The sequence below is a fragment of the Chamaea fasciata genome, unplaced genomic scaffold (genome assembly GCF_029207755.1).
Source record: "Chamaea fasciata isolate MVZ Bird 193981 ecotype frontalis unplaced genomic scaffold, bChaFas1.0.hap1 SCAF_5, whole genome shotgun sequence".
Taxonomy (NCBI): domain Eukaryota; kingdom Metazoa; phylum Chordata; class Aves; order Passeriformes; family Sylviidae; genus Chamaea; species Chamaea fasciata.
In genome coordinates, this window is record NW_027094090.1 from 37396654 (window position 1) to 37422073 (window position 25420).

Below are 25420 nucleotides of genomic sequence, written 5' to 3' on the forward strand. Positions count from 1 at the left end.
TCACACACTTGTTTAGGTTCTTAACGTAGGTTCTCCAAAGATGTCATTCTTCTTGGGCGACATGAAAGAGCTACACTGAGCCTCATCTTAACAAATTGCAATTGTGCTCAGCATGTCAAGACTGGTTATCCTGAGCTTGGTCCTGCCTGGGACCAGCTGCTTCTCCCAGGCCACTGGAAATGCTGTCCTCAGCAGAAAAGTGCCAGACAAAGCAGACTCAATACTCTCCAGTCCTGGAAGACTTTTCTTTAAGGGTAGATCAGCCAGGGAAAACCAGCCCCTTCTACTTCTTTCTGTAGTTATCTTTGAGGAGGGAAATAATTCCCTAGCACTCGTAATCTCTCAGGAAATAATTTGCTAGCACTCCTAATCTCTCAGCAGGTGTTATTCTTTAAATGTTTAAATGTGCTGTTATCTTCCTAATGACTCAAATTGTGCCAGGAGTACCGTGCTACAAGCAGTGGGTGTTAAAGGCAGCCACCTGCCTACAATAACACAATTTCAGATTACACTGAGAAATAAGAGTTGGGAAACATGACTGACATGAAGAAGCAGAGGGAGGCTTGCATGGTTTCCACGGACTGGCTGTGTACACAGTTTTAGGTATGTTTGTAAGTATCTAAACAAACACTCAGTTCAACAAGAAGGGTAAGAAATCCAATTTAACTGTGTAAATATGCAGTCGGATATTGTGTCTAGAGAAGCAAGTGATTTCTGATGCAAGCATTCATGCACAATTTTGAGTAATGACTGATTTTTATGTTATGTAAATAGGATTTTCTAGATATTACTCTCTTGATAAGACATGGTTAAATTTAGTGTCAAAACTGAAAAGTATTCTCCAAGCTGTTTACATGGTGATGTATTATGCTCATGAAGGCATGATTTCTACTGTTCTGCTCATTGATTTCAATGTTCTGGCCCTGGAGAAAATGAATATTTCTGCATTGCTAAAATGTTTTATAATTCATATTTGAGGGAGTAGCAAGCAAATAAAAAAATGGTAAGCTAGACTCATGCTAATAAAGAAAAATAAAATTTTTATCTCTTGAATTTTGTCCTGCAGTATTTACAAATTGTTCAAAATGAGACAACATGAGCTCTGTGCCAGTCTTCTGCTTCCTGATGAGAAGTCTTGGTGGTCAGGACAAATAAACCCAAGGGAAATTGGAAAGTCTGCTTTCAGATGCTTGTGAGATCACCTAAGCAGACACCTACAAAAAACAGTAGCCTAATTTTACCAAACTATGGCACACAACATGCAAATCTTACGTGTGTTTAAGAGGTGAGAAAATGCTTAACATACCCAAACTGGTGATGCTGCAAAATCAGAAGGTTGGGAGGAAAGAGCTGCAAGACCTACATTTCTGCAAAAATAACTGGCTTTCAAAGCATTTCTTATGGTTTAGAGTGTAAAAAGGTTTCCAAAATAGCACAAAATATGGAACACAAAAGGCAAAACTCCAACAAATGGCAAGTGTATTAGGAAGTGAACTGAAGGATTTGTAATCAACAAAAAAGCTTTCTCTGCACAAAATTGCAGAATCACAGTGGCTAAAAAAGCTCTCTAAGATGGGATATATTCTTGTTTTCCCTCTAGCCATGGCAGTCATGACAGTCATCTGGTGTGTCTTCCTGCAAACAAGAAGAGCAGGGGTGTACATGTCAGTCTGACAGCTCAGCAAAAGGAGTTAGAATGACCTGTAGCTTTAAAAGTCCCACCTGAAGTTCCAGGGACTTCCATCTGAACATGTGGAACAACTTCTTTATTGTGTGGGTGACGAAGCACCAGCACAGGTTGCCCAGAGAGGCTGTGGAGTCTGCTTCCCTGGAGATACTCAAAAGCCATCTGGACACAGCCCTGAGCAGTGTGCCATAGGGGACCCTGCTTTAGCAGGGTGATGGAACCAGGTGACTTCCAGTAGTCCCTCTCAACCTTACCTATTCTGTGATTCTGTGACAGCAAACAAGAATTAGAATGTGGTTTTGGAAATATTCATCTGGAAAAGTGCAACTTCACCGTTATTGAACACAGCACATGTTTGTGAGGCCAAAATATTCTTCAAAAGGAAGTCTTCTGAACAACCAGCACCCTCTGTTAAGGATACAAACATCCATCCAGCCAGGAGTGTTTGCATCCAGCCATTTCTCCTGGTGCTGAGTCTCAGAAATCCCTCTCAGCAGTGTGAGAGCATGGCATTAGCTCTGTGCACCTGGGGAGGCTTATGCTCAAAGTCCTTAACACAGCGAAGCACTTTTCTCCTGCAAATTTTGAATTGCCAAAGTATTTGAACAAATAAAATGTTCCCTTAATATCAAATCAAAGTCAAATAAGTTGATGCTTTTCTTTTCTGATACCAAAAATGAAGTTCAGGGTGCCTCAGGGCTCTATGCTTATACACATTACTATAGTGTATTCCCTTCAGCCTCATTGTTGGCTTGAATTATTCATGAAGATATACCTTCTACATCTGCAGATGTGGAAGACTACACATTTTCAAATGAAAGGTCTACTTTGTAATGCAAAAACACTGTTTGTGGCAGAGAGAATGAATAAGCAGTTGGGGTGTGGGTTGGCACAGGTAACAGAATCTATTCCAGTGTCTGTAACTGTCCCGATAGAGAGATTTTGCATATCGGGGCAAAAGGCCAGGGAAGAGCAATAAAAAACCAGGAGAGATTTAGTACAGCTGGTCTAAACTGTCTGGCTTAGCACTCAGGATCAGTCATGTCATTATTATACACAAACAGTAAAGTATGAAGCAGAAGCATAGGTGTTGATCTGTGCTTGTAGAGTTCTTGTGTAGCTTCTTAGTCAGGCTGTATTTGATGTCAAGAATATACTATAAAGCACAGATTACATAAAGCAGGTTGTAAACAGAGATCACTGGAGTCTTTCCCCTGTGGTGTCCTTCCTATTCCCACTGTCCCATTCTTAACATATCACCCAGTGAAGCCACAGTTGTCCAGTTGCAGAGCTGTGGTCCCCACTGGTCTGAGGGCCACTTAGACACCAGGTCTCTGCCCTTGGAGGTGTTTGGCCACCAGCCTGCTTTGCAAGGCATCAGCACTCCTGTTGTGTCCAATTAAAAGTACTGTTAGGGACAGACCAACATTTTGGACTTCTCCAGGAGCTCTGTGGACAGCAAGTAGGGACATCCCTCCCCACAAGCACTTGGAGTACCAGTTCCATCCCCAGCTTCTTGCCGTGCTCTGGGCATGCCTGATAGTTTGTAATGGGATCTAGGTGAAGTATCCTAATTTGGGGAAAGAGAATAAGAAGCAGGAGTTGGAGTCCTCTGGGGAGGGACGGTTGCTCTCCTGCTGGAATTAGCCCCTGCAATTAGAAAGGAGTGTTTAACCTCAGATACTGACTGAGAGGCATTCCAGGCTGATGTGAATTCGTCTGAAAACTGTGAATTTTTTGTAATTCAATTTTACACATATATACGAGTCCATATAAGATGTAGTTAAAAGCTCTGCCAAGAGTAAGTTCATGAATAAGGTTGTACAAGGGCAAATGTAGCTTGGGGGTATGTTTAGAGGTCTGAGCCCTCAGGCAGCTCCTCAGATGACGTTCAACCTGCAAAGCAATAGATAAACAAGTGCTGTGCATGCAGAAGTGAGCATGTGAAGGCCGAAGAAGATGCAAAGCCACACTGAAGGTACAGTATTTGTAATCTCTAGAGACTGATGGAATGCCCCAGGCACTGTTTAGCTCTGTTATAGCTGAACACGAGCCTGAGAACATTAATTTGGCATGAAGGTCCTGGCAGAGAAAGGGGCATCACACAACCTCATGGACACAACACTTCACCTCCCTTAATCACATTCCCTCCACACTTTGGCCTTCCACTTCTGCCTTTCCTTTACAATGTGTTAAGCAATTTGAGGTAGAAGATGCATAAATTACCATCAGCTGGACACATACTTCAGATGGTATCAGTTTGAAAATATTCTTCATTCACTCTCTGAAGCCTCCTATAACTTATGAAGCACAGTTAAGAGTGTTGCTCTCTTACCCAGGAGCCTGCCAGTGTATGGATAGCAAACTGTACCTAACATGTTATGATATCCATAGCCCTGCAGAGGAAGGACCACTGCTTTCATAAAATATTCATTTACCTGGCTCTGAAATCATGCTTTGCCCTGGCCTTCCCAGATCTGCCCTGCAGAGTTCCTTTTTGTCTGGTCTATCCTTCTCCCAAGCATTCCCTGCTCTTCCTGAATCCTTCAGTCTCTTTGTCTCTCCTCCTCCCTCACACATGTGCACACCAAAAAAAAAAAAAAAAGTGGAAAGAAGCAGTGCAAAGGCCCTACAGATGATTTATGTCAGGCTGAGTGCATCAGAAGAATTCACCAGAGCAAAAAGGCTCTGGATCAGGAAGAGGTCAACCCACTATTTCAAGCGTTGTCACTGATCTGGGGACACATTATGGCTGGTGACATCAGTGAAGTGCATTCATGCATGTACGATTTTATGCAGCTGAACCAGAGGCAGCAAGGCCCCCAATTCCACCTAAGCTGCAGTGGGATTTGGGCACGTAACCCTCTTAAATCCTTCCATATGCCCCAGTGTAAATGTCTTTGCTGCAAAGTAAGAAAAATCTCTCCTGCCAATAGAGCACACCTGTACTGGTTCTTAGACAGTGCCAACACTGTGCAACATAACACCTTCAATTAATAGCAAACACTATAGGCTCTGGCTATGCCTGTCTGTCTGTGTGACAGAAGGGAAGGCTGAGTTAAAGTGTATCTTGAATTTTGCCCTGCAACCGCAAAAAAAGTGATGAGAGAATTTTTTTTTATTATTAGCATTTAGAAACCCACTAAAATAATTAACACAGAGCTGAGGGTGTGCTAAGTCAAACACAGTAAGGCATTTGTGCTGCTGGATGCAAAATCCATGTGCTTCTTTCATTAATATCACACAGAACAATATTACCTTATAGTTCTGGAATAAGTTTTAGGACCCAAAGCAATTTTATGAGAATTAGTCTCATAGCAGCTCTGGATACAGGACAATAATCAAGCAAGGAACTAGTGACAGGACTGAGTAAAAACCTTTTTCCCATGCAAGTAGGACTGCCCTGGAACACCACCATCAGCCTTTCCCTGTGCCTCAGAAATGAGGGGTTTGCATGTTATTTTTAGCTCCTACCCCTTATTAAATCACCCTTGAAAAATACAGATCACTCCACGGTTGCTTGGAGCCACAGGTTTATTTTGTTCTTTCCACCATAAGACACGATGATCATTTGGAAGAGCCAGAAGATAATCTTGATAGAACAAAAAAAGAAAAGCAAATATTTCTCCCAATGACCTCAAAGCCAGTATCTAGTAGACTGTGAGCCCTGAAGCAGGTGAGCGGGTGCAGCAGTGAAAGAGCTCTTCGAGGTGCCTTGATCTTCCTGAGCTACAGCAGTCACCATTAGCAACCACTGCAGCGGAGGCTGCATGTCACCAGCCACAGGGGCAAACAGGGGGGATGCCTGCTGATTTAATATAGCTACAGACAGTGGAATTAATGGATCACAGTGTGCTGTCTTTGAGCTTCTTTTAATAGAGGTACTGTGATTATTCATACTTTATAACTTTTAGAAAACAGGAGCAAATGCATTGCACACACTGAAAAAGAGGATTTCCTGTCCCTCATGGCTTGAAGCACAGCTGACCTCTGACCCACCTCCCTGAAATCATCCTGTCCATCTGGAAACAAATCCTGCATCTTGCAAAGGCAGTGTGGCAAGAGGTTTGACACAAGCAGCAGGAGCTTCCAGTCACTAACATAAATCAGACTCCAGGAGAAGTGTTGCTGATTTAGCTCAACCTCTTTTCTCTGGCTTTACCTTCTTTAATAAATGGTGCATTCACATCTCTGACAGCAAGCCTTGGTATCAGGGACGCGATGAGCTTCTTTCTACACAGCAGCAAGTAATAGCCACAGCTCTTGTCAAAAAGGGTGATTTAATTACAGAGTCTGGAAAATATTTCTTCTAGAGATTCTTGTCCCTCTTCCCAGTTTTAGGAGAGTCTGGTAAATATTCAGATTTCTGGATGTTTACACTGACTAACAAAGCTGTTAGCTTGTACATATACCCATTTTTCTTCTATTCTAAGAGACAGAATAAGGGTGCCAGAGGAGATTATTCCCCTAGAAGAAATATTCCTCTAAAAGAGTAACTATATTAACATTTAATTTAAAAATATCCCTCCTTAATGACTCTAGCATAGAAAATTTTACATTTTCCCCAACCTCAGACAGACCAGACATATCTAATGTACACATTTATTTTTCTTTATCAGTAGAGTACACTGTTTAACTTTGAGAAGAAACTGAAATATTGATTGTTTTTTAATTCAAAGGCTTTACTAAATGTATGAGCTGATCGATTTGACACATTTGGAAATAAACCCTGGACAAGATCCAGTAGTAGCCATAGGCTGTCTTTTCTAGTGACAATTTTTTCATCACAGAACAAGATTAATTTTGACTGTGAATCTGCCTTAGCTTATTCTACTACTTATTTAAGACTTCTTCTATTTTCCTGTTCTTCTGAGGTTCAGGTCATTCTGTTTTAAATTTTTCCCTGCTTTTAGTTTATATGAATACAAGCAGAACTGGTGGTGGTGGCAGATTTTATGCTCTGTCCCATCAGCTGGAGGAGGAGATGTTTGGCACTTTAGATGGCATGAATGTACCACTTGAATATCACTACTGCAACCTTACCACATCTTCAAAACCATGTTCTGTGTAGTGGAAATTACCTGCACTAAACGAATTCTTAGGTTAGCGTTAAAGCCCTTATTTTGTTGCTTTAAAAAAATCCAACTGTTACTCCACTCCCTCCCTTCCATCTCTTTCATTCCCCCTCCCATCCTTCCTCTCCGTGCCTCTGCCATCTCTTCCCACTTTTCTTTCTAAAACCAAGCTCTGTACCTGTTGTCAAAATTTTTGCTTTTACATTTACTTATGTGTAATTTCTTCTGCAAATCAAGTAACTAAGTTGTGTAGAGGGTGAAGGGAACGCCAGCACACACAATTGAAGTTGCTTTTGCTGCTTGCTGTGTTTCATCTGGGTAAGGAGAAATGACATTTTCAATGTAGATTTACTGCACATTCTTTAAGTAGAGCAAACATCAATGTTTATGTTCTTTCAGGCTGAAAAAGAATTTAAAGCCCCTGAAACAAGTTTGGGGTTTTTCTTCCCTGAGTCATCCAAGTCAATGGGATTTTATTGCATGAAAATCACTTTTTGGTTCAAAATGTCTAGTGACATCGCAACCCAGATTATCTGAAGAAGCTTTAATGTCAGACTATGCTGGAAAATGACTACAAGGATCTACTCCTTTTTCTGGCAAAATGCTGCTGATTTGGATATGGTCCTTGCCTGAATAAGCTCTGCAGAGTGGATGTTCTAGCTGTCAGGCAGGTATACTCTGTGTAACTTTTGCAATAGTGCTTTCTGGCCTCACATTTTCCAAGCATGCCCTCAGAGCCTGGCATTTTCGTTATCTTGTCTGAGAAATGAGATATGTATTTTTTTGCCTCTATCAGTGGAGACCTTTAGGCACCTTTCTAACAGCCAAAATTAGATGCCAAAATTAGAAAAAGCATAAATGAAGAAAGTGATTTCAGGAACATAAGGACAGAAATAATTTTTCTAAAACAGTGAAACCTCCTTCTGTGGCCTGTGCCAAAAGCCCCTTCTGGCAAGCAGGTAGAATCATAGCATCAGAGAGAGGTTGAAGTTGGAAGGGGCCTCTGGAAGTCATCTGGGTCTGAGCCCCTCTAACCATGCAGAAACCACTGGTCTGCTTCAGGGAATGTCCAGTTGGGTTTTGAAATTTTGCAAGGATAGAGACTCCACAACTCCCATGGATAAACTGTGTCAGTGTTGACCACCTTCACTGTAAAAAAGTGTTTTCTTTTGTTCAAATGGCATTTCCTTTATAATTTGTGCCATTGCCTCTTCCCCTGTCCTTGGGCACTACTAAGAGTTTGTCTCCCTTCATTCTCTCTCATCAGCTGCATCAGGTTCACATTGATGAGATCTCCTTTCCCGAGCTTCCTCTTCTCTAAGCTGAACAGTTCCAGCTCTCACAGCCTCTCCTCACAGGAGAGGTGTTCCAGGATAACAGTGATCTTAGTGGCCCTCCACTGGACTGTCTCCAGTATGACCATGCCTCTCTTGTACTGGGGAGCCCTGAACTGGACAAAACATTCCAGGAGAGGCTTCACCACCACTAAGCAAAGGGGAAGGATCGCTTCTCTCCTAATGCAGTCCAGCGTAAGACGGGCTTTTTTTTTTGCTGTGAGGACAAGCTGAGTGTTCCTGCCATTCAGCAGGACCCCAGGGTTCTTCTCAGAAAAGCAGCTTTCCAGCTGGCCCACCATCAGCACATATTGGTGCATGGGGATGTTATTTCTCCCAATCTGCAGGACTTGGCATTTTTGCTTATTGAAGTTGTTACTTTTGCTTACAGTCCCCCAGATTTTTACCAGTACACTCAAGGGGATACTTTAGCTGTGTTTCTACAGTACTGCTCATGTGCTGTTGTCATCAACAAAGTGCCACTTTCCCTCGCAATAACCTGACTCATATGCTGGGCTGGAATGATTTTTGCCTCTCCCAAGCCTGTATTTGGCTCTGCATAGCTCCTCCTCATGTTGAATGCAAGTAACACTTAACCCTGCACTGGCAATAGCTCCCTTGTTGAGAGGGTGGTAAATAGTATCACTCTACCCCCAAAAGGAGATTAAAAACAAAACAAGGAGATTAGAAACAGCTGTTGGGGGAGTGGTGATGATGGGGTGGAAAGAGGACACTCCCAAGGCAAATATGACTTCTGCATCATGGTTCAAACCAAAATAAACCAAACTAATAATAGAGGGAACTAAAGCATAGTCACTGGGTATAAAATGTGACTCAGAGCATACTGAGGGACAGGACAGGTGGTGCAGGATTTTGGACAAAAGGCTGTTTATCCTGTGTGGAGAGGTGCTGTGAAGGCTCTGATAGCCCCAGAAGAGCTTCTTCCCTGCATTCCTGGACAGAACTTCCACCACAACCTCAGAATTAGAAGCAGGCTAGGAGGGACTTTCTCTAGCTCCACTCACATTTCTCTGTCTCCTGGAAGCTGCTCAGTCCAGATCATGACCTGGCCACTGAAACATGGGCAGGATAAACCTCCTCCAGACTCTGCTTTTGATCTGCTACCCACTCATGCCCACACACAACCCCTTACTCCTCATCACCTCCCCGTGAGGCCTCAGCCCCATACCTGCCTGCTGCTGGCTCTTCTGTTTCCATGGAGCTGCTGCTGTTCCACTAATCCCAGCCATGGGGCAGTGGCAGAGCCACCTTAGATGGAGAGGCCACACTAACACTGGGGACTTACGCTGGTGCAGTCACTGCAGTGCTCCACCAGCCAGGAAATCTCTGCTTTTGACTTCAGGTGAGATGAGGAGAGAGGACCACAACGATGAGTAACATCTGAGAAGAACCTGTAAGCAGGCATGACTTACACAAAGGGCAGAGCACTGAAGATTGGAAGCATCTCTAAAAATGGGCTCAATGTAACAAGAGTCAATCCCTATAAAAGCAAAGGCGGAGCAGAAGAGAAATAGTTATCAGTGTCCTCTGGTGTAGCCAGTTCTTTGTGGAATTCAACTCAGCAGAGCCTCTGTCTCCCAGTTCCAGACAGCAGTCAGTGACTGCCATGGGAGAGCTCACAAACCTTGAGCCTCTGAGCAGAAGGAACACAGACTCATCCCTTTGCCTTTGTTTAATGAAGAGATACCTTCATTAAGTGTGCAAGTGTGTGTGCATTACAAGAGGATTTGTTCCCAGAAATAAACACCTAGGTGCCATCATGCTAGTCATTAGCTTCTGGATTAAAAGGTACCATTGTACAAAAGCTACTACAAGGATTGATTGCTTCGTTGCAGGGGAAAATTTGTATTGTTCTATGGTAATGGAGAAACTGGAGCAAAAATACCTTAACAGAGACAGTGGAAGTGGAATTGTTGACTGTGCAAAGCCATGCAGGACTTTCACCAACCAGGCACCATCCCTTGACCAGGCTCTAAGGAAATGGTTGCAAACTGAACTGAAACTGGTGCTGTGTTGCTTTGGGTTTTTCATGTCAATGGTTCTTCTCTGTCAGTAGACTCAGGGCATCCACCATAGAAGCCATCACTGCTGGTGGGCTGACACTGGAAGGAAGCTGAATCCACCATAAACCCTCTGAAGACAAACTAATACAGCCCCATTGCTTCTAGTGTTAACTCCACAATATGATTTTATTACATGCATGATGAATTTACTGGCTGGATAATTTGAATCCATTGATTTATAGATTCTGGCTTAATTATAACCTTAACATTATCATTCCATATCTTCATTTTCAATTAGTCCAGTAAGACTGCAGTGAGTGAGACCAACAGTCAGGTCTATGTGTTTGCCTGTTTGTACTTAGTAAAAAAATGCAGAAAAAACATGTGCAAATAGCTATTTATAATCCCAAAAACTGGGAAGGAAAACAAAACAGATGCTAGATGTGTTTGGCTTTTTTCCCACAAGAAACTCACACAAGGAAGAAGATACTACCTCTCCCACACAGATAATGAGCCACACTGACCAAAGGATCAAATGATGAATTATTGACAACCCACCACAACTCCACACTTTATCAAAGTGGCACTGATTTCCCCAGCATAAGAGACAAAATAAAAACAAAGGAAAATGAAGAAGAATATCAGGAGAAAATATTCTCAGGCAAAAAGTGAACAAATCAGTGCACTTTCAGGGAAGTACTACTAAACAAAGGACAATAATTTTTGAGACTTTTCAGGGATTTTCTTTGCTTCAGGTTTTGAAAAAAGAGAAGAGGATCTGGACACAGGGAGGGAAAAGGACAAAAAGGACACAAAGTAATTAATTGAAGAAAAATTATTTTAGATGTGCAGCTGTGTTGTAAGAAGCTCGCTGCACAGAACTCCATTCTCCCACATCAGGGAGAGTGTTCCCATTTCCCTGACAATGCACAGAAGGCCATATCCTCTGACCTTGTGCCACTTACTGCTGGCTGCTTTTGTTTGCCACAGTGCCAGTGACAACTGCTTAAGCTTACTCTGCTGCTCTTTGTGCAGGTCTCTATGCAGAGAGGTGGCTGGTGCCCTCCTCCAGCTGTTGTCACAGAAATGAAATACTGCAAAGTGATTGCCTTGTATGCTGCACAGACTGGGGAGGTTCATGGCACTGCTTTGATCTTTTCATTATTCCACAGAGTCGCTGCCTGACTATTGAACCCCTGCTTGACAGTTTGGATTATTAGAAAGAGAGGCATTAATGCATTTAATGTATATACATGATCAAAATGTTGGCTGTTGACAAGGTCAGGGAAAAATAATGAAATGCCATAATTAACAAAATATATTGGCCATTAAAATATGATGCCTCATTCTCTTGACAGAGACACTAACAAGAAAAAATGACCTTATTAAAAGTCTTCATGTCCCTCTAAATCAAAGGCACAGTTTTCACAGTGCCTCTGGCCACAGGTCCTAACCAGCAAAACCTCTGGGAGATGTGATGCTGTGAAGCACTGGGAGGGAGTGTCACACTGAATTAGAGATGGGGAACATTGCTGAAAGGTCTGTACCAGCCCTTGTTTTTGCTTTAAACCCACTCCACAGCCCTCCGAACTGAAGTACCACAGTAAAATGAGCCCTGCATGTGTGCTGCAGCAACGAACAACAGCAGGAACTCCATGGAGCTGAAGAAAAACATACATCAGCTAAAAGTAGCTGATATTAAGCAGCATTGTCTAGTAAATCCCAGGGCAAAAGTTTTGGGTCTCTCTGTCTTCATTTACAGCAGGCTGTTTCCAGGCTTAATCCTTTCCATTATTCATTCTTCCTAAGTGCAGAAGAGGGAATTCACTACCCATTTATAGCACGCTGTATTCTGGAGAAGGGTGATGCCATGCAATCTGTTACTGTTATTGACAGTTGGGGCTTCTGGTATTTTGGCCTAAAATCTGAAAGCCCATTACAGGGTGTATCAACATCACAGCTACAAATAAATCTTTTAGGTCTGAAAAATATTTCTCTGGCAGCAAAAAAACAAGCTGCTGTAACATTAGGAGGAGGTTGAACTAATTGGAAGTGCTTAATGCATGCTCAGCAACAGCTGGAATAACAGAAATCTGTGCCTGACTGGGAACAGCAGATGTTATAAATTTCATCTGGTCAGATCCGATGGCTGATAGGGAGGTCCTGCTCCACATCTGTGAAATATTCACCAGATTCCACATACAAACTTTCTGAAGCAGGCATTGCCATGGTCTTTAGAAATAGAGGAGCACATTTGCTCCAGAAATGTTGACAAAGGAATGTGTAGCTCTTAGGCAGCCTTCAGAGTAAGATGAAAGAATAGTGATTGTGTAGAAAGAAATTATAAATGTTAATGGTGAACACCAGCATAATTTTTAAAAAGTGATATGTGCTCCAAACATCACCATATGCAATTTTACAGACAGAGATTAGGCAATATTAAAATTAGAAACAAGTATGGGGTTTTTATTACAGTAATTATGCCACTGCAGTTTCTGGCATGGATGACATTAATTGCACTCTGTAAAAATGTCTTCTGCATCTTATGTGTTCATAAAAGGAAAAGTTAGGTGGGCATAAACCCACTGATGTTATCAAAGCCACACAGATAACAAGAAAAGGATTGAAAAAGCACTTGCATGTCAGTTAGGTGGGTTACAGGTATCTGAGTATAACAACAGCAGCCTGTAAAAATCCCCCCAATGAGCTTCTCTGCCTAAGACACCAGGAGTGTTTCTGGTTTTCCTCCCAGCAAGCTATGGGCAGAAGGACTCATGGTCAAGTTCTGTACAGCATCTTGCTGGTGAGGGGATTTGGGCAGGAAATGGGAAGCCAAATTTCAGGTTCTCTTGTGAGCACTGATGTGCAGCTCCCCACTCCCAAGGCTGGGTGCTCGCCCCCTCCTAACTCCATCAGCGCCGGGCTGCTGAACAGAAGGAATGACAGACTGACAGGAATGAGCCTGAAGGTGGAAGGGGGAGAAGGGGAATCTTGCCCCTGAGTCTACATGCTGCAGCGGGGAATGGGGATGCCTGGCTCTAAAGGCTTTTTACAGACCCCATGTGCAGGAAGGAAAGCTTTGTTCTGCACTTCTTTTCATGGAATGATTAAATTACCTTCTACTCATTTTTATTGACTGTGACCAACCTTACCCATCTGGCATTCATCCACAACAGCTTGGGGGCAGTTTCTGACAGATGTCCCCATAATGTGCTGTACTCTAGGCTTCCAAGATGGTTTTACTGCTGCAGCAGGGGGAGAAGGTGAGCAAGGTGCAGTCAGGAGCGAAGAGCTGACATTAGCCAGGCTTCTGCAGTCTGGCCTAAGTGACGACAGGAACTCTGCTCTTCCATTATTCCCTAGTTTGTTTCAATCCTGTTTATTCATTCATGCTTTCAGTTTATTTCTGTGAGGACCGTTGACTCTGGGTTTAGATCCAGTGTCACAAGGCTGCATGTCAGTCTTGTCCTTTTTTCACCAAGGGAAAGTGCAAGCAGAGCTTCTTTCAACCAATATTATAATAAAAAATTTTTAAAAATTGTCAAGCCAGGCATTATGCTCCAATTTTATTAGATGAGAGACACGTAGAAGTGAATGTCTCATTCACAAACTGGTCAGAATTGGATCAGGATTTGAACAAAGTCCTTTTCATGTTTTCCAAATATTCCTCTTCTGTTCCCACTTTTCTGTTCCTGCTAGCTCCATGTGAGAAAGGAAACTTCACCTGCCAAAAAGCACAGTATCAGTTTCTTTTAGAAAGCAAGTAATCTTATACCATGTTAAAGTGCCCAGTGAATTTCAGCCTTAGCGACTCCAGGCATTAAAGTGCTAGGAAGCATTTTGTGAACATTTCAGATGAGCTTGGTTTGGATTCAGACAAGCTGGATGTGGTGCTATCTACAGTCACATCCCACTTTTACGGCTTCTAATGCTACTTCCTGTGCTTTGGCTCTATGTCTGGCTCTCTGCCATTGTTTCCTGGGTTTCCTGCCCCTTATCGTCTTCACACTAGCCACAAACCTGGCATATGGGTGTCAAAAATCCCTTGGGCTTGCAAGAAGACAAAGCAAATCACTGGTATTAACAGCAAAAACCCAAACCAAAACAAATCAAAACAAAACCTTTCACATGCATCTCATTATCTCATTATATGTGTGTGAAGCCTCCAGAGGCTGGAATATGCTCAAAGCCTGTGCTCTGCAGGCTCCACACCCATTTCTTAGCCTGTCTTGCGTTTTAATAGCCCTCTGTCCTTCTCTTTCCAGGTTGAAAAAAGAGTGAAGCACAACCAACCTGCTTAAATAAATGTATTGATATATAAAGAATACTGATAAGCAAGTCTCATATACATGGCTTTAAGCTTCTTGTTGACTTGTCTTAATGTTATTTCCTTTTTTATTTTTTCCCTGTGGCCATTTTATCAAGCTTTCCCCCCACTATCAAGAGTGATTTTTGTTTTACATTGTAGAGAATGTATTGCTGCAATCAATTCTGTTTCATCTATTTCTTGTCCTGACTCTTCATTGCTTTTTTTTTCTCCCCATCCCTGCCTCCACTGGGTCTGTCCAGTGGGTCTATTTGCTCTCTTGCTGGTACTCTGCCTTTTAACATGCGCTCAGTCCTCCTTACATCAAATGTTCAATTCTCTGAAGTTAGAGTGGATTCCAAACACATGGGAAAAAAAAAAAAGTACCAACTTTGCAGTTGGGGAGCAAGTGAAAAAGAGAAGAGAGAATTGGTTTGTGAGGTGCTTGACTGTCCAGTGCAGCTCTGCTTAGCATCAGTCAAAATACCACGGCAAAAAAATAGAAGCACATGAGAGAATTGTCCACAGATATTGAAACAGCACATAGAGCCATCTACTTTAGCTAAAGAAACATGCTGCATACCAGAAGTGGCTGGCATGCTTGCACCTGCTAAATATTTTTTGGCAGTGGTACTGCCTGTCTGCCAGCTTGAGGTCAGTTTGACAAATGTATTTATGGAGCCACATCTCTGCCTTTGACTCTGTGAATAATTTCTCATGCCCATGTTGTAATTACAGTGAAGCAGTGGAATTTGACAAGTTCATGGTTTGTTGACAGAGTGAAAAGAGCAAAAAAACCCTCCTTAGGACAATGGAAATTGGACAGTGATCTTCTGCATGGATTAAATGACTAGAACTCCTCTGAAACAGGTTGTTGCTTTAGTTGAAAATGTCTACAACATCAGGCTAAGGCATAGCAGAAAGCTGTGTCTGTGCCAGCCCACAAGAAATCATTCCAGATCAATCCAAAGGAAATGTTTTGGCTGTCTGAATCCAGGTCTTCCATGAATTAGGAAGGAGACAACAGCATCACCTAGGGCTGGAGAGATACAGGATCTTAAGGATACAGCAAGGATAAGACCTGACATAGTCTGTAAGCTTCTTGTGTGGATTAGCCCCAGTTTCTGTTCCACTCAGTCACAGCTGATGTCACTTGGAGTTCTGGGAGATAGACACATCTTAGATTTGTCAGTAGGTCCCAAACCAGCAAAGGTTGTGAAAACACTAGCCTAATGGCAAATAAAGGCAAAATGCAGGCTGAGACAGTCAGGCATAAGTGACCTGTAGAAAAATCAAAAGCAATCCACCCATTCTTGGCAAAATGAGAATCCAAACCAAAAATCTAGTGTGTTGTCTTTAGAAACAGGATTCCTACATCAGCACAGGACTGCACAGAACAAGCAGCATTTCCACATGTGAGTAGCAGGTGGGTTTCCTGAAGGCTCCCAGCCAGGTATAGATGTACTGAGGAGGGAGGGAGTGAAGGTGGTTGGAGTCTCCCCTCCTTGCATTAGCATCACTGCTGCATCCTGCACAGCCCCCTCAGCTGCACGGAGTAGCTGTGGCCATTCAATTACACAGCTCACCCTGTTTCTCCCTCCCCCCTTTCCTCCATCCACCGGCACAGATGGATCTGTCCCCAGTGAGGAGAATTAGATTACTCCCATCTGATACGGATGTTTAATGTTGAACAACAAAATTATTTTGTTAGGCGAATAAAACACAGACAGATTCACTGATAACCAAAATCCCCCTGTTGCTGTCAGTGCACTTGAAAATGTCTGCACTGCAATGGGAAGATGCTCTTTATTTAGACTGAATCTACAGCCTAAAAGGAAACAGTAAGCTTTTCAAATTAGAGCTGTTCTTTAAAAGCTTCTCTTTGGTAGTGTTAGAAAAAGACTTCTTCCATAAAAGGAAATTTCTAAATTAATTCTCCAGCTGGTAGTACTTCGCTGTCCTCATAAAGATGCTGCTTACACTGAGGAAAGAGAGATTTTAACAACCACTCCTCAGCCCCACCCCCAGAATTGCTTTTATTTTGCTTAAGAGATGATGAAATGATTCTGGAGAGCTTGAGCCCCAAGATGGAGAGGGTCTGCACTGCCTGCCAAGTGCTCTGCCAAAAAGTCTCAAAGGCCACCATTTGCACATGGACAGTATGAGCAGTGTTTGACCTCTCTAAGTTAAAATGCAGGCTTCAAGCTAGGGCAAATCACTCTTTCTGGCAACTAGAGAAATGTTTGAGTGGAAGGGATAGAGATGTCAGTTCTGGCAAAGATTAGAGCAACCAGCAAGAAGAGTTACCTTTGCTGAAAAATTGCTCTTTTCTGAAAATTATTCCAGGCACTTGGTCATTTGTGCTTGTTCACCATGAAGTGGATGATATCACAGATTCCTAGGATATAAGGTTGGAAAGATCTCATTCTTAAGAATTGCCAGTGATTAAAGCTCCTAGGTCTCTTGAAGTACTCTGCAGCTCAAACATCTGTGCTCTATTTCCTCTACTGTAAGCTCATCTTCTTGCTCCTTGTTCACCCAAGGTAGAATATGGGTAGGGCAGGAAATCAATCACCACCATCTTTATGATGATCTTTCACATATTTGAAGACTGCAGCCTACATTTTCTTCAGATTTTCCTCATCTGGGATGTGCAGTGCCTGCTCTTTCAATTTGTTTTTTAAATGGGTTATATTTTCTGGAGTATCTTTGTTACTTTCCTTTAGGCTCCTTCCACCCCTCTTTAAGTGAAGTGAACAGCTGTATTAGCTGGTTTACATTAAACACTTCCCATTTAAGTGTCCTCACCTGATGATTTGATTTAGTTTTTTCTCATCAGGATGGCACTTAATTCAGGTTTTGATGCATTATCAACTCCCTCACATGTATTTCATCAGAATTGATTCTTACATGTTCATTTCCATACCTGCAACTGATTCTTCCTAAGCCTGTGACCTCACTTGGCTCCACACTGGATATTTAAAACTAGTGCTCTGATTTGTCATAATCCCTTGAAATCTCATTCATCTGGCCAGTCCCTTCCAGACCCTCAGCCCCTGACTAAATAAATATAGTCTATTTCATCATCCCTAGGATGGATGGCCGCTTGTCAAATCTCACATAATGTAGTCTTCAATTAGACAGCAAACTACTGGTGACTACCATCTGACTTCACTTTTCTAAGGTATGCTGGTGCCCATCTTACCACAGATTCATCTCAACAGTATTTCAGTGGCCTGTGATGTAAGACTGTGTCAAAGCCTTACTGACATGATTAAAATTTTCTGATGTTGCTTTTGATGGAGAGGACAAAAAGTGTTCTCTTGGAAGGATCTGAACATGATACAAAGGCTACTAAAGGAACCAAGTGCTAACAGTGCAAGAGTACATATTGTTCTCTGAGAGTCTTCAATTAGAGCTCTTAGCCCTGTTGCAGTGAAAATGAAAAAAAGGCTGTTTCATTTCACTTGAATTTATCCACCTAAAAATTAGGCCATTTGACCTGGCCTGTGCAAGTCAAGCAGGCTTTCCTCCTGTCAGTGGAGAGGCACAGACACTGGTTTTCAAGATTGATCTAAAAGTAAGGTAAATCACGATCAAAAAGAGCTAATTTCTTTGACTACCCAAACTAGGTAGCTCATATGAAATAAGCTAATTCCTTCCTCTGTGTGGTTTTGGTTCCTTCCCCCTGCAGAAATTCATCAGTATGAAGTATTAATGCTCCAACTGACCATCAGCTTGAAATTCTTTGTATGAGAGATGGTTTTCCACTATGTACTTGTGAAGTGGTTTTTGTCAGCTGAGGTCTTTGAGTACCTCAAATAAAAAAGTAAAATCAAGTTTAAAGAAAAACTGTTTTGTTCTCACCGCTACACCACAGTTTCTGGAAATTTATTGTGTTTGGAGAGAATCAGGCCACTTCTCTTTGCTATGTCCATCCCCCAAGGCCCAGAGAAATGCCCAACAAAAACAAGTCTTAGACTGAAATGTCAAAGAATGGATTGGACATCTGTTTCTATTTAATAGAAGGACTCTCTCTAATGCACAGAGAAGTCCTTTGAAGCTCATCCACCAGGCCCATTTTGGGTCATAACCCAGCAGCCAGACTGACACAAGGACAATTAGAACAAGGAAAAGAAACACCTTTGCTCAAGCAGGTGTACTGGAGTATCCTGTTCTGCCTCTGCAGGAGCATTTGATTCCTGATTTCAGGTTGACCCAAAAGCAATGGAATATGAAGGAAAGACACAAAAATCGTTCCTGAAAGTTTCATCAGAAAGAGAAGAAAGGGAAGTGAATCACCTCCTACGCAGCTGCAGTTTACAGTGGAGCTTCACAGCGTGACCCCAGGTCAACGGCACTTCCACAACACACTGCACCGAGGGCTCTGGTGGTTTAGGAGCTGACTCATGAGCCTTCCTGTCACCCCTGCTTCAGGGACATGCCCCTCTGAAGGAAGACAGGGAAAGCAGCTATGGAGATCAATCCTAACATGCCACCATGGTGTATCAACACCTCTGAGTCATCCAGGAAGCTGCACTTGCCCTCCTCAAACACTTCTGCACCAGCAGGTTGACTCTGCACTTTTGCCAGGGACAGAGCATTCTGCACCCTTCAGAAATCACCCAACCACAGTGCAGGAGCCCTCTCCAGGAGACCCATACAAGCCTTGGTGTGCATTTCTGGTGGGAGGCCTGGAGGGGCCAGACTGGCACTGGCCTAGACAAGGAGGCTGAGGTGGGCCATTCTGTGGACCTGGTTTAAAGCTGCTTGGACTCTTGCCTGAATTAGAGAAAATTCTCCAGGAGTTTATATAACTATGCTCACACTGCCCAGAATGTGTGTGATGGCATGCAGGATAAGTACCCATGTTCAAGACTTTATTAAACAAGCAATATTTGCCTGTCCTGGGTCAGTGCTGCAGAGCCTACTCTTACCAAATCTCCAGGCATTGGTATGCCATGAGTGGAAAAACAGAGTACAGCATTCAGTTTTTTTAAAAAAATCATGCTCAACCTCACTAGCTACGAACTTTTTGTGTAAATTGCCACAAATTTCTATAAATTGCCATAAAGGCATCCCAGTGCCTGCCGTCCTCTTTTTTGTTCTCCATCCATTTTCTTGTTTGCTGCTGCTGTTACTTTTACCTGGGAGAAAGGGAAGTCTGAAAAGATTCTCCTGACCTACTAAGCTCAGCCTGCCCATGTCATCGTTCAAAAGTTCCACATACGGGTTCAAAAACACATTGCAGTGCAAACAATGAGCTCAAAGGCCCAACGACCAGATTTGCCAGAAAGAGCAGGGGTGAGTAACACTCCAACTCCTGTGAGACTCATCCAAGAGTCTCTCCCTGTACTGCCAGCTGAATAAGGAGCACTAACCAAAAACTGTCTAGGAACCTAGTACCTTTAAAGGCAGTCACTCGTTATCTGATATCTGCAGCACAACACTGCTCCAGGCAGTGGGATGAGTGCCCAGCTATTTGCCACTTCCCAGCCTCAGATCTTTTATGTGAAAAACTGTTTGCACCAAGCCTGTGATTCTAAGACTTCCACCTACTGGGATGATGGAGCAGAGGGGGAACGGGAGGAAAGGTTAGCAAAGGTTTACTGAGTCATCTTAGTCCAGGTTGTGGAAAAAGGCTGCCCTGGATCCAAGAAGGGTCTAGGGTGAGAAAGGCAATTCTCATTTTAACCAAATTACATTTGGACCCTTACCTGGTCCTTTTTCCCTATTTTTTTTTCTTTTTCTTTTTCTTTTTTTTTCTTCTTTCTTCTTTTTTCTTCTTTCTTTTTTCTTTTCTTTCTTTTTCTTCTTTTTTTTTTCCCTCTTTCATTTTCTTTTTAATTTTTTCCTTTTCTTCTTTTTTTTTTCCCTTTCCCCCCCCCCTTTCTTTAATGTCTCTAATCTACTAGAAATTTATATATGATTAGTACAGTCATTATTCTTAAGCAGATTTTTCACGGAGTGACAGCAGGATCTGGCTAGAATGAAGATCACATCTCTTCTGATGTTTAAGACAGGGATTTGGGTGCAAGTCTACAGAACAACAGAGGGTCATTTCTAGCTCTCTTGCTTCTCAGTTAGGATTGTATTATTCAGAACAATTACACGTATTAAGGTGTTGAAGAAAGGGATGTTGTACAGCTCCAGAATAGCTTTACAGGACTTCCATGCCTGGGGAGATAATGTGTGCCAGATCCAGCTCTTAGCACAGGTGCAGTTACAGACCTTCCACATTATCATCTTACATTTGTAGCCTCTTGTGACATGAAATAATGAAGGAAAATCAGTCAAAAATTGAATAGTTGCCATCCCCTTTGCATAAAACCGAGTGGGAAAATGTAAATCTATTCTCTCACATAGTATAACTTAGCTAAGATTACAAAGAAATGAAAAGCAATGTATCCAATGTCTAGAGCAAGCCTTTTCAGGAGAACACCATTCATTAGTAATCCTTCCTCACAAACTGCTCTTCTCCTTTACATGCTTTCTGTCTCCTGACACCTGTTAGTTTCAAGGTTAGGATAATGGAGTGCACATCCCCAAGGAAGCAATGAAATGAGTACACAGTATTTTACTTTCCAGAAAGAAGGACCTCAGCTCAGACAGATTGTTTACACAGACAGACCTCCCAAAACACTCATAGTCTGCATTAGGTTTACTCGTAGTCTCCAGGTTTATCTGATCAATCAAGTGATTTCATCTTACTGCCATAGAGCAGTTTAACAGGACACATCTTTTGCAGATCCCTTCTGAGAGTGTGCGTTGGTGCTCCACAAGTAGCACTGGTAATGATGTGGCTGATGGTCAGCATGGCAGGCATTTGCATTCTGCCCCTGTTTCAAGGAACAGAGGCCTATTTTCAAGATGAGTCAACTCATTTTGTGCCAAGAACAGTTGGCAGCAGTGCTTACTAAAGCATGTATGTTGCCACATTGTGCTCAGTCATTTTAGTTTTGCAATCATAGAGCCAAACAACAGGATGTGAGTTAATGCACCTTTGATTAAAGCTTGGGCTTGTTTTAGCTATTAATGAGCATCAAAGCTTGTCACCACCAAGAATGTGGTGACCTTGGAAGAAAGTTCACATTATTTTAGGAAAAAATATTCCAGCAGCATTCAGTCCTTCTATTAAACTTCTAGAGAATTCAATAGTGATGTTGTGGCTAAAGGCATCAAGGTGAAATTAGTAGCCTATTCCACATCCCTGATTCAGCTTTCCACTTGCATTACAACTGAATACAGATGAAAAATCTAAGATAAGAACAATAATAAAACGGTACAGGTTTATTATGACAACATAAAAGCATAACAGGATCTGGTGCTCTTCATTTCTGATGGTCTCTGTGTAGCTTGGGCCCTGAGCTGTCTCCTCACTGCAGTTGGGACATATGCTGGAATAAGCAGCAAGGGAGGGATCAGGAGCTAAATTATTTTCACAAAAAGTTGCTAATAGAAAAAATGTGGCTGTAAAGGAATTATGAAAAGAAAAGAAAAGAAAAGAAAAGAAAAGAAAAGAAAAGAAAAGAAAAGAAAAGAAAAGAAAAGAAAAGAAAAGAAAAGAAAAGAAAAGAAAAGAAAAGAGGAAAAAGTAAATGAGTGATATCACAAGGAAAAGATCATTTATCCAGTTGCTTAAGCTTCTTCCCAGGACTTTTTGCTTTTTGGACCTGAACACTACTGGAGGCAGAATAAGGCTAGAGGGACCCTTGGTAAATACCCGTTGCCCCTCCTTATGGTAAGGCTGGCTCCCCAGTGATCTCCCTCATGTCCTTGCTGATAAACCACTGTGCTGATCAGAATAGTGACTGTACTGACTGTGGAAACATTTCTCTGAATAGCAACAGGACTTTTTCTGGAAAGGCACAATGCTATTTCACACATAGACATAAACCTGTACTTTTCTACTCAGGAGGATGTTCACTTTCTAGTCCACAAAGCTGGCTGAAACCCTGCATAAAATCACTGGAACTGAGGCTGATCAGCTTCAGCACAAGAAAACTTCGCTTTTGTAAAGAAACTGCAGACTGTGTTTTACACAGCCTATATTTCTTTCATTTAATGAGCTAAATAAAGGTTTCATGGTTTTGACCTTGTCTTGCTTTTATGACTCTAGGAGAAACAGTTTTGCTTCCTTATCTCAAAATGGCTTGAGTCACAGTCTTAGCCTTGCCTTGAAACCACTTGCACCCGTGAGCTTGCTTAAGTATAGGCTGAGCAGTAAGAAGTTACTGTGATTCAGCTTTGATTATTTCCTGCTAGAAGCTGGATGCTCAGGGCTGTACTTAACAGTAACAGGGAAGGAGAGAGCCTTCCAGCAGCTCTTTGATTTTTGAAGGGGGTGGATTTTCTTTTCTTTTTTTTGGTTATGTTTTTGTTTTGAGTCTGTTTATATTTCTTTGTCCTCCATTCTCCCTTGAACAGTACTGCAGGGAAATGTGATAATGAGGCACCATTTTGCCATTTAGTCAGCCGAAGAGGAATGGGAGCATTGTCTCTTTCACAGGTGCTCTTTACTCCAGGGGAATTCAAACATAGCCTCTGCAGCAGTCCAAGCTAATGCCAACCTGACAGCAATAGGTGAAATCTAGAAGGCCCTCATCACCACACATCACACTGGTGCAGGAATGCCATTAAGCAGCCTGTGCGAGTTACATTTCATCGATAATGAAATCAACCTCCTACATTTCCTCTGAGAATGAAGTAGCAATAAGCAGAAGCAGTCCCTCTCCTACTCCAAATTCACTGAAATTATGCAAAGAACTCATCACTTTGAAATATGAAAGAAACTTTGTGTTCTTCTCAGCAGGACAAACTCAATTAGACAGAAAAAATGGAACAGCTGCTTTTTCAAAGGGACAGATGACCTTATGGTGTAATTTTCACACTTGGTCAATCAAAGCTTTTGGTGTGATTCATGAACCATGAGAATGAAACTAGACGAGAGACATAGTTAAAAGGTCATTCTCTTCTATGGATATAAGAGGCTCAAGTAAAATATTAAATTTCACATGGCCCTCTTTCAAAATATGTTTGCCACGCCTCCACCTGCAGTCAAACAAAAAAAGAGAAGAATGCAAACACTGTGCACTGATGCCCAACAACCATGCACAGATATTCGTGTTCTATCCATGCCTCTATGGTCAGTGGTGCAGATTTCCTAACCCCGAGCTTTTCTAGGGAGATTGGACCTGGCCAATGAAGCCAATGAGAATTTGCCTGTTGATTACAATGGGCAGGCTTATTGTAAAGGAGATGGGAAAACAGCTGAAAAGGGATGACAGCTACAGATTATGAAAGCAGGTGTTGGGATTTAGCTTCAACTGTTACCATTTCCCTCATTTAAACCATTATTCCCAGGCCTGGGGACCTATAAATACAATAAAGGAATGAAAGCCCCCATGGATGAATGTACAAATACAAGCCAGAGAGTTTTTTAGTATATAATGATACCTCTTGCTTCTTTACTGCCAGCAGCACGGCTGGCATGGGTAAAACCAGAGCAGCCCTTTCCCCTGAAGCTTTGGCTTTCAGTCCAGGAAGGGAATTTCATCTCTCCTGAGCAGAAAGCACAAGGAGGCAGTGGCTTTCAAAAAGACAAGGTAACCCCACTCATACCTTCTCACAATGTGGTGATGAACAGACCACTGTTGACAAAGAGGAAGTCCTTAGAAACCGTGTTGGGCAGAGAGACAGTGATTAGAAAAGCAGAAGGAAATGTCCACCCTGAACTAAGAACACATGGAGTGATCTGTGACCTGGAGCTGAGAGACTGCAGGGAGGGATGGAGGAACATTTCACATGGGAACATGGGGCATCATTACCAGCAGTGACCCTTTTGTGGGAGGAGTCCTGTGCTGCACCCTAGCAGCATGGCATTAGCACACAGTTAGGTGTTGGCCACATTTTTGGTTATCTCATGAATGATGAAAAGCTGGCTGCCCTCCGCAATGCTGAGTAAACAGGTGGCTAGCACTGAGCAGAGCTGCTCAGTTCTTGTATTCACCTACAGGAAACACAAGGGCCAAAAGATCCTAATCCTCAGCTGTATTGTTGTCACCTGTTTGCATCCTTCTCCAGCCTGTGTTGGGTCACTGCTCTCAATGGGCTGTTGAGAAACCTCCCTCCAGTTTCCATCCTGTGCCCTGTGAGTCCCTTTCATAACTTCCAGCCAGGCATGCAGAACACCCCTCCTATTAACAAAGCATCTGCTGGGCTGGAGAGAAGTTTTGACTTGAACCTTTTCTTTGCACAAAACCCATGAGTTTGGGTACACACATACACTTAACAGTTTTATTGAATCCTACTGGTTTAAAACTCTAACACAGTATTTCTCCCTCTAAATACTCCTCAGCTTCTTTCCTTTTTACATTTTTTTTCAGAAAAAAATGTTCATTTCTGTATTAAAATGACATTTCATTAACAAGCATGTAGTTAAAAACACAGAGATGATAGCTCTACCCCCAAATTTACTGCAGTTCTTTTCTAGCTTTTTGGAACTGTTTCCCAGCTGTACTGGTTATCTGGGCAGCTCTTCCTTCCCTTGTCCTAAACAGCCTCTGGAAGTTCAGTGTACAACACCTGCAACCAGGAAGGCATACAGACTGTTCCTCCACATTACTGATATATTACCCTTGTTTGACTCTCCTGCAAGTCTGATGACTTTGACTGAATAGAGATTTACGTAATTTCCTCATGGGAATTTTGAAGGCTGATAACACTCTGCACTGAGTGTTATTCCCCTATTTTATTTCCTTAGCAGAATAAATCCAGATATGCTCCTGCATATTGCTGCACCTGATATTTTTTCTATTCCCTTTTGATTCAGGAAAAAAATCACATCATAAAAGATATACGTACAATTGTTACTTGGCTATGGTTAAAAAAGAAAGAACACCCAGATCCACATCTCCTTTTCTTATCTTTGTCAAAGATAAAGGAAATATTAATCAAGCTATTTGACAAGAGCTTCCCACTCTACACAGTGCCAG

At 42.2% G+C, this 25420-nt stretch overlaps 1 long non-coding RNA gene across 1 annotated transcript; it reads left to right on the forward strand.

Moving 5' to 3' along the window:
• The first annotated feature begins 442 nt into the window (after positions 1 to 442).
• Positions 443 to 2380, forward strand: LOC136290207 (uncharacterized). The gene is made up of 2 exons (XR_010721045.1): positions 443 to 603; positions 1067 to 2380. It is a non-coding gene; the product is annotated as an uncharacterized lncRNA (long non-coding RNA).
• The last annotated feature ends 23040 nt before the right edge of the window (positions 2381 to 25420 follow it).